Below are 13,068 nucleotides of genomic sequence, written 5' to 3' on the forward strand. Positions count from 1 at the left end.
TGCACATGGCTCAGTGCTTCTGTCTTGTTCTGAAGAAGGCTCTACAGGGGACACAACCTTGCCCGGTTCTAGAAATAGCATCATTACCTGACAGGTTGGTCCGCCAGGATGACCATTTTCATGTATTTAGGAGGCTAGGGTTTAACCATTTTTCTCCCAAGAGGAAGTAGCCATACCCATGCACCAAAAATAACGCCTTAACTGCTCAATTCTGCTTAGTAGGTGGTTTCCCAGAGATGATCCAATGCAATGAGTCATCACTCTGAGCTCTTATTAGCACACTATTTCTCTTTTTCACTAACCTCTGGTGCTTTTGGTTACATGTTTTTTAACCTTTAGAGCCTTTCTGAGAGGTTCACAGTCTTCATGCTATGCATATAAACCATCCCCCACATGTCCCTCTTTTCCTTCTGCTTCCACTTTTCAAATCTAAGGTAACCCCTGATTCAAGAGAACAGTCAGGATCATGACCTCAGACAAAAGAGCAACAGTTTCTCCAGTTGGAAGCAGCTCCATCTCACTCCCAGTAATAATAAAAAATGTAAATCAATGTAAACAAGTGTGAGGGACCCATATCAAGAAAACTTTAAAACTTGATTGAGAGATATAAAAGACTTACGTAGATGTAGAAAATATTTGAATATTGGAAAGATACTACATTTTCCTGAAAAGATTGAATATTCAAAGGATACAAGATCTTTCCAAATTAATTTATAGGTTTATGCAACTTCAATCAGAATCCCAGTAGGATTTTCTAAAATGCATTTGGAAGAGCTAAATTGGTGGAAATAGCCAAGAATTGTTTGAAAAAAGTTATAAAGGGAACCTCCTACCACCAAACACTAAAATGCATTATGCAGCTACAATAATAAAAAAATTTGGTTCCAGCAGAAGAAGAAATGACAGACATTAATGGAACAGAATAGAGAGCCCAAGAAAAAACTCCAATTTCGGAAGTGATATAATTTATCATAAATCACAAATCCTGGAGGACAGAATAGCTTGTTCAACAAATAAGATAAGGTAACTGGTCGACTCGTTGGGGGAAAAAAATGGTAATCTGATTAGATTCTCTCTATTCTTTACCACAGAGCAAGTAACAGATGGCTTAAAGACTTAAATATTAGTAATGAAACAAAAAAAGGATAAAGAAACTATAGAAAATATTGATGACCCTAAAATGGAGATAAACTTTCAAGGCATTAAAAAGTCACAAAGAAAAATATTATTATATTTTTGTAATATAAAATATTATATTGACTATATAAAAATTGAAAACTTCTGTTCATCAAAAAATAAAAATACTGCAAAGTGAAAAAGCATATGGTAGTCTTGGAGAAATTGTTTGCAATGAATATGACAAAGGCATAACATCCTTAATGAATAAAGAGCTCTTAAAATTAATTGGGAAACCACTAGCACATCCCAGTGTAGCTGTACCACTTTCCTATCACATTATGTACATCACAGTGCTACATGGTTTTTTGTTGTTGTTGTTGTTTTTAATTTTTATTTATTTATTTATTTTTGGCTGTGTTGGGTCTTCATTGCTGCATGCGGGCTTTCTCTAGTTGTGGCTCGCGGGATCTAGGCAGGCAGGCTTCAATAGTTGTGGCTCGCGGGCTTAGTTGCTCTGCAGCATATGGGATCTTCCCGGACCAGGGATCGAACCCATGTCCCCTGCATTGGCAGGCGGATTCTTATACGCTGCGCCACCAGGGAAGCCCACTACATGGGTTTTATAAACAGAATACAGTTCAGATGACACAAGTGAAAGAAATTCAGACCTTATTTTCCTTTCACATACTCTTTGTTCAAAGGCAGTTTAAAGAAACTACACATCATGCTATAAATACTTCAGGACAGTTTGTCCACATTGACACTTCCATTTCCTAAAATGAAACCCTCACTGGCCCACAGGGAGAAAAAAAGGCTGGCTTTGTTAACCAGCTTTATTTCAACAAGCACATCCATATGGTAAGAACTTCCTCTGATGAGTCATCCACAGTTGTCAAACACCAACTTTCCTTTGTTTGACCCATGTAGAAATAAGATCTGTGGAAGCATAACGCAAGAGTATGAATCATTTAATTGTGTTATATTCCTATCTGAATTTGCAACTGTCACAAACCCACTATGTCCACCATGAAAAATTGCATTCTTCAAATATCACTGAAAAAAAATCCTATTCAAATGGGTCTGTTCTGTCTAGATAGTATGTGAAATTTCTAAGGAATGTTGTGGGCTTTGCTTCCTGTGCTGAATTGTTGAGTTATCACACATTACTGGATTCTACCCAAAATGTTCTGGATAGGAATATTATATTCATACAGGATACCAGTTGTCTTTACCATTTAGAAAGGAATAAAGGGAAAGGTTTTCCTGCTCCTTGTTGTACGATATAAACTCTAAAAGGGTAGGTAGAAATGTGTGTACAAATAACATTTTTTTAATATGTCCTTGATTTTTTTCTTCATAGAGGCTTGAGTCATATTCAGTCCCAGCTTTGTTATGACTGCTAACCACTGTCTTGTCTTTTTGTTCTTATTCAAACCAAGGACTATACAGACAGGATTCCGATCATGGTCTGGAGTATGGTGCCATCTTTGTTTGAAAGAGAAGAGACCTTTAGAGATCCCATCTAATTCATTTGCATCTAAAAAGAGAAAAGAAATGATGCTGTGTTATTTCTTCTTTTTACTTTTCTCTATTTTCCAGACTTTCTACAATGCATATATATTTCATAATCAGAAAAATTATTTTTTTAAAGTAGCCACCCATCATTAAAAATATAAATGCAATAAGTAAACCTTCTAAAAAATTAAGCTGGCTCTTAGGTCAGTAAAAATTTATCCTGAGAAAAGAAATGCTAACTTTTGTTGATTGATCCCATTAATCTCTCAGTACTAGAGACATGTAGACAACCTCACTGACATTCAGTGACCAGTGCCCATGTTTGTACGCTAACCAGATTTTTTTTTTTTTAAGGAAAAAATGAGAAAATCAGTTTTCCACTGTTTGGAGTATTTTAAACCGATGATTGAATCCAATTTGAGGATATTTTGGGGTCATTTGTAATACTGTATGAGTGATACTTTTGGTTCCCTCTTGAGCAAAGCTGCTTTTTTTTTTTAAATAAGCCACTTCAACCAACAGACATGTCTGTTGCAGAAAATTTCTAGTGATTATGTTCCCCCAAAATCAACATTAAAACTTTTAGCCTTGGATTACGCATCATTTTGCTGACAGCTGGCTGATGTCAATATTAGAGTGTTTGCAAGAGAGAGCATATGCATAAGAGCATAGAGGTGATCATGATTATCTACTCAGAGACACACCCACATTAGAGCCCATAAAACTCTGTTTGGCAAAATTGCTGTGTCAAAGACAAGACCAGTGGATTCAAAGATTAAAAGTAAGAGTGTTTGTTTGTTTTGTTTGTTTATTTATTTATTTATGGCTGAGTTGGGTCTTCGTTGCTGCGTGCAGGCTTTCTCTAGTTGCAGCGAGTGGGGGCTACTCTTCGTTGCGGTGCGCGGGCTTCTTATTGTGGTGGCTTCTTTTGTTGTAGAGCATGGGCTCTAGGCATGCGGACTCAGTAGTTGTGGCTCGCAGGCCCTCGAGCGCAGGCTCAGTAGTTGTGGCACACGGGCTTAGTTGTTCCACAGCACGTGGGATCTTCACGGACCAGGGATCGAGCCCGTGTCCCCTGCATTGACAGGCGGATTCTTAACCACTGCGCCACCAGGGAAGTCCCAGTAAGAGTGATTTTGAAAGCCACCTATTTGTTACCATAATTTAAGTAATATTTGTTATTGGAGTATGTCACTATTAAACGAGCTTACTTTAACGTTTTCTGACTTTTACTCCTTGTGTATTGCTTTGATGTCAGCCTATCAGAAAGAGAAAACTTAGCTCACCTGTGTCACCTTGGTTCACGTGGCTAGTCTGTTTTACATGGTATGGGTTGCTGATTAATCACAGTACTCTCTTCTACTGCACCCATATAGCCCTTCAGAATCATTCTCAACCTAGCTCACAGCCTGTTACTACCAGTCAGACTGGACAAGACGCATTCTCTTTGTCATCCTAGATGTGTAGTAGCTCCACCACAGTCTCTATTGGTGGTCTCCTCTTTAGACCATGTACTTCCCTCAGACTATTACATTAACCATGTGGATTAAGCCACAGGCAATGCTCTTTCCCTAGGCAAAATGTATACGGTTTTACAAGGTCTTTTGCTAACACAGAGGAATAGCAAGTTGAATTATGGTTTGTGAAGGGAGCTACCAATGGTCTAGTCCCTTATTGCATAGAAACTGAGTTATTAGGAAAGACAAGAATGAAATCTGTCTATCTGGACCACCTTCATTCTTATTGTTTTGAGAGATGCTCATCTAATATTTTAAAACCATCCTCTGAAATAACAAAAACACTTCTTTAAAGATGACTCTTTTTTTTTTTTTCCAATTTCCTATAACTTCTTGTACTGGGTCTCCTGGGTAGGGTGACCAACCATCCTAGTTTGCTTAGGACAAAGAGGTTTTCCTGGATACAAGATTTTTAGTGCTAAAACTGGGACCATCCTGGGCATACTGGGCCATTTGGTCAACCTTTTCATGGGTGCCCTACCCAAATAGCCAGTATTGAGGAACATGGGTGCTAAGGTTCGCACTCATGGACCAGCAGCCCTGATACAGGTTTTCTTTCTCTCCCAGGAAGGCACAGTATAAAGAAAGGCTAGGAATTGTGGGACAGGGTGTTTTATTATGTGATATGGTGAGGTTCTAGTTTGCTTAAGTGATGGCTCTGGTTCACATTTCTGCAGAGTGAAGGTAATTGATAAGCCCTGGGCCCAGTAAGTAAGTAAAGCCTGACTAATCAGTCTCTGGCACTGATTTTGTCAGGTGTTCCTGGTAATCTCTGATAATCCGTTCTATGTCTCTACACGCCACCATCACCTTTGCCCCAAATGATCTTACAGCATGTCGTCATGAAAGGTTTTCAATACCAAGCCCAACTTAAAATATAGTGCGTATTATTACAGCTTGAATTTACATATGGGAGGAGAGGAGGAGAGTCATCCAAGCTCTGTGGTTATGTGAAGAGACAGAAGACACCATTCCCCAGGGCATTGAACCAGAGATGTCTGACTGTTAAAGAAGCTTATTGCCCATGGTGAGAGAGGTGATTCCATGGAAGTCCCAGACCCTGGACTTGCCTCAGTTTCCTAGTAATTAGTAATACTAATCCAAATGCTTTTCCCTTGCAACATATCACTTCTTAGGTTTGACTCAGATTTCTTTTTCTGGTTCTCAAACTTTGTTTCAAATGCAAAGTTATTTAGTACTTGCTAGTTGTCTGACTTTAGGGTTAGAGTGGGAATGAAAATGCAATAATATAGTTAGGAACCCAGGCTTTAGAAAGTGCCCACTACATGATCATTTCTTTCCTGCCTTAAGAACTCCCCTGAGCAGCGTGATTAGAGAGTAAGAGATAAGGTAGGCATTGGAAGAGTAATAAACATGTAATTTGGCAAGAAAAATTATCAGAAAGTTTATTAAATGAATACCTGAATCCCAGGCACAGAATGAGACACATCCTGTTTGTTGCTCCTATTGGATCAGAACATGCCTGCCCAGCTTTCTAATTTTAAAGGTATGAAAGGTATTGTATTTAGTAACATGAAGAAGGAAGTATTGTAGACTGAATGTTTGTGTCCCCCCCCCCCCAGAATTCAGACGTTGAAGCCCTAACCCCCAATTTGATGGTGTTTGGAGATGGGGCCTATGGGATTTAATTAGGGTTAGATGAGGTCATGAGGGTGAAGCCATGATGAGATTAGTGCCCTTCTAAGAAGAGACACCAGAGAACTCGCTCTTTCTCTACCATGTGAGTACGCAACAAAGAAGGTGGCCATCTGCAAGCCGGGAAGAGAGTCCTCGTCAGAAATCAATCATGTTGGCACTTTCATTTAGGACTTCTCAGTCTCCAGAGCTGTGAAATAAATTTCTGTCATTTAAGCCACCCAGCCTATGGTATTGCTGTAGCAGCCCAAGTGGACTAGGACAGGAGGAAATAGCACTGGGAGAAGAGGAAGGCAATTCTTTGATTAAATAAGTATATACAAGAAATAATGATTTCTGGCAAATGGTAGATACTCAACATTTGTTAAAGTGATCAGAAATGATTTTTTTAATCTTAATGACCACTGAGGCTTCTTGAGTCATATATAAAATTGACTAAATCAGTAAATATATTAATTGGTAAGTTTTGTAATGTTTCAGAAATCTCATGTGGTTTGGTGAGCTCTAGTTTAATTTTAATTGGCAATTCTGAATTGAAAACCATTGGGGTTTTCCTCTCTTTCTCTCTCTCTCTCTTAAGGAAGTTACTCATAGTCCAGTAAATATGAGTCTTCTGTGGAGAAATAAATTATTCACAATTGGTAACAAGTGAAAATTAATTCAGCTATTTACTTTTAAGGAAATTACCAGACTCAGAGTCCCCTGCTATGGACAGATATGGCAGCACTCTCTAACTTGTGTTCATCTGGTCTTTGCTGTAAGTAGCACCTTCCTTCCCTGGTAGAGGTTTTTTTCTGTCAGTCTATGTCTCAGTGACAGAACTTCATCTCAGATTCTTTTTGCCCCAGTCCTTCCCTTTTATTACTTGGACTTCTAATTTTTTTTCTCCTGTGCTCTTTCCCACCAGCCCTTCTTCCTTTCTGGACTGCTTTCCTTCAAGCTCCTCTTTCCCCTCCACACCCTCTTTAATCCCTCACTCTCTGTTTTGCCTTGCTACACTTTCTCTCAACACTTCTCTTTCTTTGTCTTCCAAGGAGCCCTTCCCTGTCCTGCATACTTGGGTAAAGTAAGCCCCTGAGGGCAAAGTTCCTATCCTACGTGCCTCTTGCTGCTTTGCTGGTTTTGACAAGACTTTAGATTTAGGGGACTAATTGTCAGACCACCTGGTTTTTAAATACCGATTATTTGCACATACTGTCTAGTGCCACAGAGCAGGTAAAGCATAAATGGATACAACAATGTCAATCAAATCCAGTTTCAGCTCTGACGGTGTATACATCTATTCATATATATGTATCTGTGCAAACACACATGCTCACACTTGAATTACCCAGAGGTGAACCAAGGAAGCAAATTTGAGACATGAGAGACTGAAGCTTATGGAAAGAAGAGAGAGGAAAGCCTTCTCAACAGAAGGAACAGTAACCACTGAGTATGTATTTAATGAGTGCCAATTATGGACAGAAAATTATGTGCTCTAGATATAGAAGCAAGTAAGGGTTGACCCTGTCCTCAGGGAGCTTCCGATATTGGCTGTAGAGACCAGCAAGTAAGTGAGGAATAGAAGTGGGTTGGCACAGGAGTGGGGAATGAAGAAGTGAGGTGAACAGATCACGTACATGCAGTATATGGCAAGTAGCCGTGTTGGGGCCTTTTCCTTCTGATTTTAAAACTAACTGATGCTCATAAAATGGTGAGTACAGAATAATAGAAAAATGCAGGAAAAAAAAAAAACCCAAATCACCCATAATCTCACCATCCAGAGGAAATCATAAGATGGTTTTTTAGACTGTCTTTTTTTATCCATACACATTTTGGGGGTTTATTATTTAATCCTAATCTGATAAATCAGGTGTTTGGGGAGATTCAGATCATATTAGTAGATTATTCAGAACTTCCAGAGCACATCTCTCCAAACGGGTACTTGATTGAATATATGGTAGAATAAATGTTTGTCACTGTACTGTAATACGATGTACTTAAGCCTTTCATATACTTAGGCCTAAAGCAGTTTTCTTAGCAGATTTTTACTGTCCTGAATCTGTAATGTTTGCTTGGAAATATAATTTCTAAACTACTTTTTTTAAAACAGCTTTATTGACATATAATTCACATACCATACAATTCACCAATATAAATTTTACACTTCAATGGTTTTTAGAGTAGTCTATCCAGAGAGTTGTGCAACCATCACCACAGTCAATGTTAGAATATTTTCATCACCCTAAAAAGAAACCCCATGCCCATTAGCAGTCACTCCTCATTTCCGCACAAGGCCCCCATCCTAGGCAACCACTCATCTACTTTCTGACTCCATAGATTTGCCTCTTCTATATATTGGAATATGTGGATTCCAATAAATGGAATCATACAATGTGGTCTTTTGTGACTGGCTTCTTTTACTTAGCATAATGTTTTCAAGGGTCATCCATGTTGTAGCAGTGCTTCATTCCTTTTTATGACTGAATGATACTCCATGGTATGGCTATACCACATTCTGTTTATCCCTTTATCAGCTGATGGGCATTAGGGTTCATTCTACTTTTTGGTTATTATGAATATGAATATGCTATGTACATTCATGTACAAGTTTTTGTATGGACATATGCTCTCAATACTCTTGGGTATATGTCTGGGTGTACTTAACTACCTTTTTTTGCATATTTTTTATTTTATATGTTATTTTTATTTTAAAGGAACACATCCAAAACTAAATTAATTATCTTCCAATTTCCTCCTGCCTGTCCCCCACCACCCTCTCCCCACCTTTCTCATTCAGCCTGGCTTTACTGGTAATGCAGACTTCAAGTCATGCTTCTCCTTCCAAGTCCTGTTCAGTCTTTCACCAAGTTCTGATCCCCTCCTGTTCAACATCTTTGCATCCCGGCCCATTTCCTCGTCCACCTACTGCAGGTCCTTGTCATCTCATTCATGGCCTGGCCTTCCCATTGGCATCCCCAGCTCTATCTCCATCCCGGCCAACTGACCCAGTGAACCTCTGTCATATTAATGTTTCTAAAACACTGCTTCTATTTGCTGCTCATTGGAGTCACACAGACCAGCTTAGCCTCTTACTGGGCTGTGTTTCCTCGAATCAGTTACTTTACTTCTCATTGATAAAAGGAGGTTAATCAGACCACCTCCCAACATTCTAGTAAAGATTAAATGATTGCCCTGGGCTTTCGGCTCCCACCAGTCAAATGAGAGAAACTTCTCTACTTCATGACCCTGCATTTGTATATCTTGTCTCCTGTGTGGGCAAGGATCATTATGGTACTATGTATTATAGGTATGTATATTTATTTATAAAGTCATAAATTTGTATTTTAATATAAATTTATAATGAATTTATACTATTATATACATATATAATAATTATTTTATTATAATATAAATTTATAAAATATATATTATAATTTAAATGTATGTTTATTATATATTTTTAAAATTTAGTTACTTTATTTATTTATTTTTGGCTGTGTTGGGTCTTCGTTGCTGTGTGCAGGCTTTTCTCTAGTTGCAGCGAGCAGGGGCTACTCTTCGTTGCAGCGCGCGGGCTTCTCATTGTGGTGGCTTCTCTTGTTGCGGAGCATGGACTCTAGGTGCACAGGCTTCAGTAGTTGTGGCACGTGGGCTCAGTAGTTGTGATTCGCGGGCTCTAGAGCACAGGCTCAGTAGTTGTGGCGCATGGGCTTAGCTGCTCTGCGGCATGTGGGATCTTCCCGGACCGGGGCTCAAACCTGTGTCCCCTACATTGGCGGGAGGATTCTTAACCGCTGTGCCACCAGGGAAGCCCTGTTTATTATATATTAAGACCATACATTATACAATCTAATTTATATTTAATATTTATTTGGGCGGTGGGGGGAAGGATAATCTCCTAGCACCTAATGCAGCCCTTTGTGCTTAGTAGGTGATCACTCAATTAGTGTTTACAAAGTAAATCAATTAATTGATTTTCTGCTTAATCTGGTTATTTGAATAGGTGATAATTGTAAGGTGATAAATTGACATTTTTAACTTAACAGATAACAGCTTTGGAACTGAACATGGGTTACAAGTATTAAATAGCAAACATTCCCCTGGGTAATATTTTTCGAAAGGTCATTTTATGAACATGGAAAATTCCTCTACTAATCAAGAAAGATAGCAGCTAAAGCATAGCTGCAGTTCAAATGCAGGTTACAGAGGTGTTCTATAGGGTGGACCATGACTTCCTCGTCTTTTTAGTACAATGAAAGTACTGTAACTAGACAATATCTTTCATCTTCCATTATGCATGAATCATTTCCTTTCTATGACAGGTATATCAGCATACACGTCTCATCTGCTAGAAAACATACCCTACTTTTAAATGTTGTTTTGCACTATTCATTGAGATTATGAATAATATTTATATGTTCTTTTAGTTGTTTGTTTTAAAAGGCATGAGTCTGAAACTTGGTCCCCTTTGTAATTTGACCCAAGCAAATTCACTTCACTGATAAGACAATGGTGAATGAGTTTTTTTGCTAAACCTACATTCAGAATGGCCAATTCAAAATGAATTAACCTTTATTGGAAATTTTGACATTCATTCTTTCTTTTCTTGATGATAAAGGTATAAGAATTCTAACAGGTGTAGAGAATATATACAGTGACGCCAGAGGAAGGACTATTAGGTTTAAGTTTGACTTGAGCACCCACCACACAGTGACAAATGTCCTCTTCCTTTCTTGTTCACCATGTAAAATATTTTACCTTATCATCTGTGTGTAATAGCAGCCAGGAACCAGAAATATCTACCATGTATAAGTGTGAGAAAGTGTGTATATTTAGCTGCCGCATATTATAGGTCTACTACAAACTGGACATTTTACAGATGAAGCGAGCAAGGTTCAAAGAGACTAAATGACTTTCTAAGGTCATACAGGGAGAAGTGGCTGAGTAGGGGTTTGTCACACCCAGGACAGCCTATCACCAAAATCTGTGCCCTCTCCCCAGTCGGCAAGTATCCTGAAACATCAACATGTTGCGGAGCGGGGAATGTTAAGGTTTAACCTCTCACAGATTTAAGAAAGCCTTGGGGAAATCCTTGATTAAAACCCCAAGGTCTACACTTGTTTTGGCACAGCAGTGCCTAAGGTGAGATGAGAAGAGAACTGACTCTGCTGTGGTTTGAAATGAATGCAGTTTGCCATTGTATTTTGCAGGAATCTCCCTTTGGTTAGGGAAAAAGGAAAAAAAAATATGTATAAATGAAAGTGTATGTGTTTCATAGAGTTTATTTTATCAGCATTAACTATTATCAAGTATAATGGTGAAGAAAGATATTTGAGGAAAATACTTGGAAATAACCTAAAATCCTCTTTCATAAAAACATAGCAATGTTCAGTTTCAGATATTGTCCCCTAAATATTGCTTACCTTGTCAAATAAGTTGCCTTCCAAGGGTAGCATGGCAAAGTCCTTCCAGTAGGCTTCTCTGGAGTTTATGTGAGAATTCATAATAGAAAGAGGCTCAGGGGCATGAGAGACAGAAGGAGGGTTTCTGCAATAGAATGTAAAAGTCCCAGAGAGTGTGGAGAAAATCTTCTGAAGAAAAATGAGGATCATAAGCAAGGGGAAGAGAAAAGAAATGTAGGTATAAAATGGGAAATGGATTCGTGAAACTTAGATTCAACAAAGGTCTTTAGCGATAATGTTTGTGCGCTGTTACCCAGCCACTTGGTTAAACTACTGAAAAGTATCTAAATGAAGTGATTAATTGTAGTTTTTGATGTAGTAAAATGCATAAGAGTTACTGACCTTCAGTAATGTTCTGTATAATAAAAGGATTTTTTAACGTGTTAATTCAGTAAAGCAATTGCAGTCTTCATTTTGGGATGTTTTTGGTAGGAGTAATCTTTCCATTTTATTATTTAACCCCCCCAACCCAAAAATGTGTATATAAGAATTTTTTTAGAAATATAAAAACAGCCTTCAGATTTACTACCTTCAATAGAATATCTCTGTTGTTAACTGTATTTTTAAATAATTAGTTTAAAAGAATTCCTAAGTATGTCACCTGGGAGGCTTATGTCTAAAAACAGACAAGATAGGATAGCTTTGTGGATTTCTCCCTGCAGTGATTTTTTTCTAAAAATGCATGACGTTTTATCTTTGATGAGCCTCTGTCTCATGATATATACTAGAGCATTCCTCTTCCATCTTCCATCTCTGTGCAGGACCTCTGTACGTAACATCCTAGGATTTCCAGGAGAGGTAGAATTTTAGGCAGTGGGAAGAAACAGAGTTTAAAGTTATTGTGAATCTTCCTCAGGTTGTCTCTATCTGGCCATCTCTATCTCAATCTCAGTCTTTCAGTCTTTCTGTGTCTTTTATTCTCCGCCATTTTGCTCCTTCAACCCTCTACTTCCTTCCAGCTCAGCTCTATGTCTTGGTAATAAAGAACCAGCCAAGTCGGACTCATACATGTGTGTGTTTTAGCCAAATCATCCCTCAATTATACGGTATTCCAGGCAGTAGAATTAAACTCTCCCTCATCACTAAACCAAAGAATATAATCAAAGATTATGTTCGTATTTGTCCACCTAAAATATGCCATAAATTATATGAATTGAAGCCTCTTTGGCTCAGCTAATATGAGGGAGGAAGAATACTCAAAATAACCTCAATGAAAATACCGGTCCTGTGTGTTTCTTCAGTTCATGGTGCACACATACCTGATACAGCCAAGACTTCTTACCAAAGAGCCTTATTTAAAGATAGAATAAGGTCCTTAGGGTGATCTTATTCTTACGTCTCCATACTCCACCATAGCACACCCAGGAGTTCATCATGATGAAAGGTTTCATCTCTCCTCTAAATCCATTGTACCTCTCCATGCTCCTGGTGTTCATAGCATCCATCCACTATCATAAAACCAGCTCATACAAACTATTCCAACTTGTCAGCTGAAAGCTGAGTAGATGGTTCTAAGAGTTTGATCAGATTCATGACCAACCTCTTGGTCAGCTGAGAGTACCAGCTCCAATTAGGCCTATTGCCCCTTCACGTGACCCATTTCTCTTGTCTTGTGACTATGTCTTTGCATCCAAAGATCCATTTTATAGGAGCTAACTGCATGCAGTCAGGGTTCAGTAGCTCTTTATAACTCAAGCCAACCCACATTTGCTGCAAAGACAAGTTAATTGACCCCAGAGTTGCATACCAAGTCTTCCTAAGGTGGCAAAAGGCAATCTTAGCTCTACACCGAATTGCAGGCTCTGAGTTTCTAGTAT

The 13,068-nt window shown here is 38.5% G+C and overlaps 1 protein-coding gene across 3 annotated transcripts in view; it reads left to right on the forward strand.

The window, feature by feature from the left end:
• The window catches only part of CDK6 (cyclin dependent kinase 6), a 227,453-nt gene that overhangs the window by 196,202 nt on the left and 18,183 nt on the right, over positions 1 to 13,068 (forward strand). The gene's annotated exons all lie outside the window — the stretch shown is intronic.

This window comes from Eschrichtius robustus, chromosome 8, assembly GCF_028021215.1.
Source record: "Eschrichtius robustus isolate mEscRob2 chromosome 8, mEscRob2.pri, whole genome shotgun sequence".
NCBI classification, from domain to species: domain Eukaryota; kingdom Metazoa; phylum Chordata; class Mammalia; order Artiodactyla; family Eschrichtiidae; genus Eschrichtius; species Eschrichtius robustus.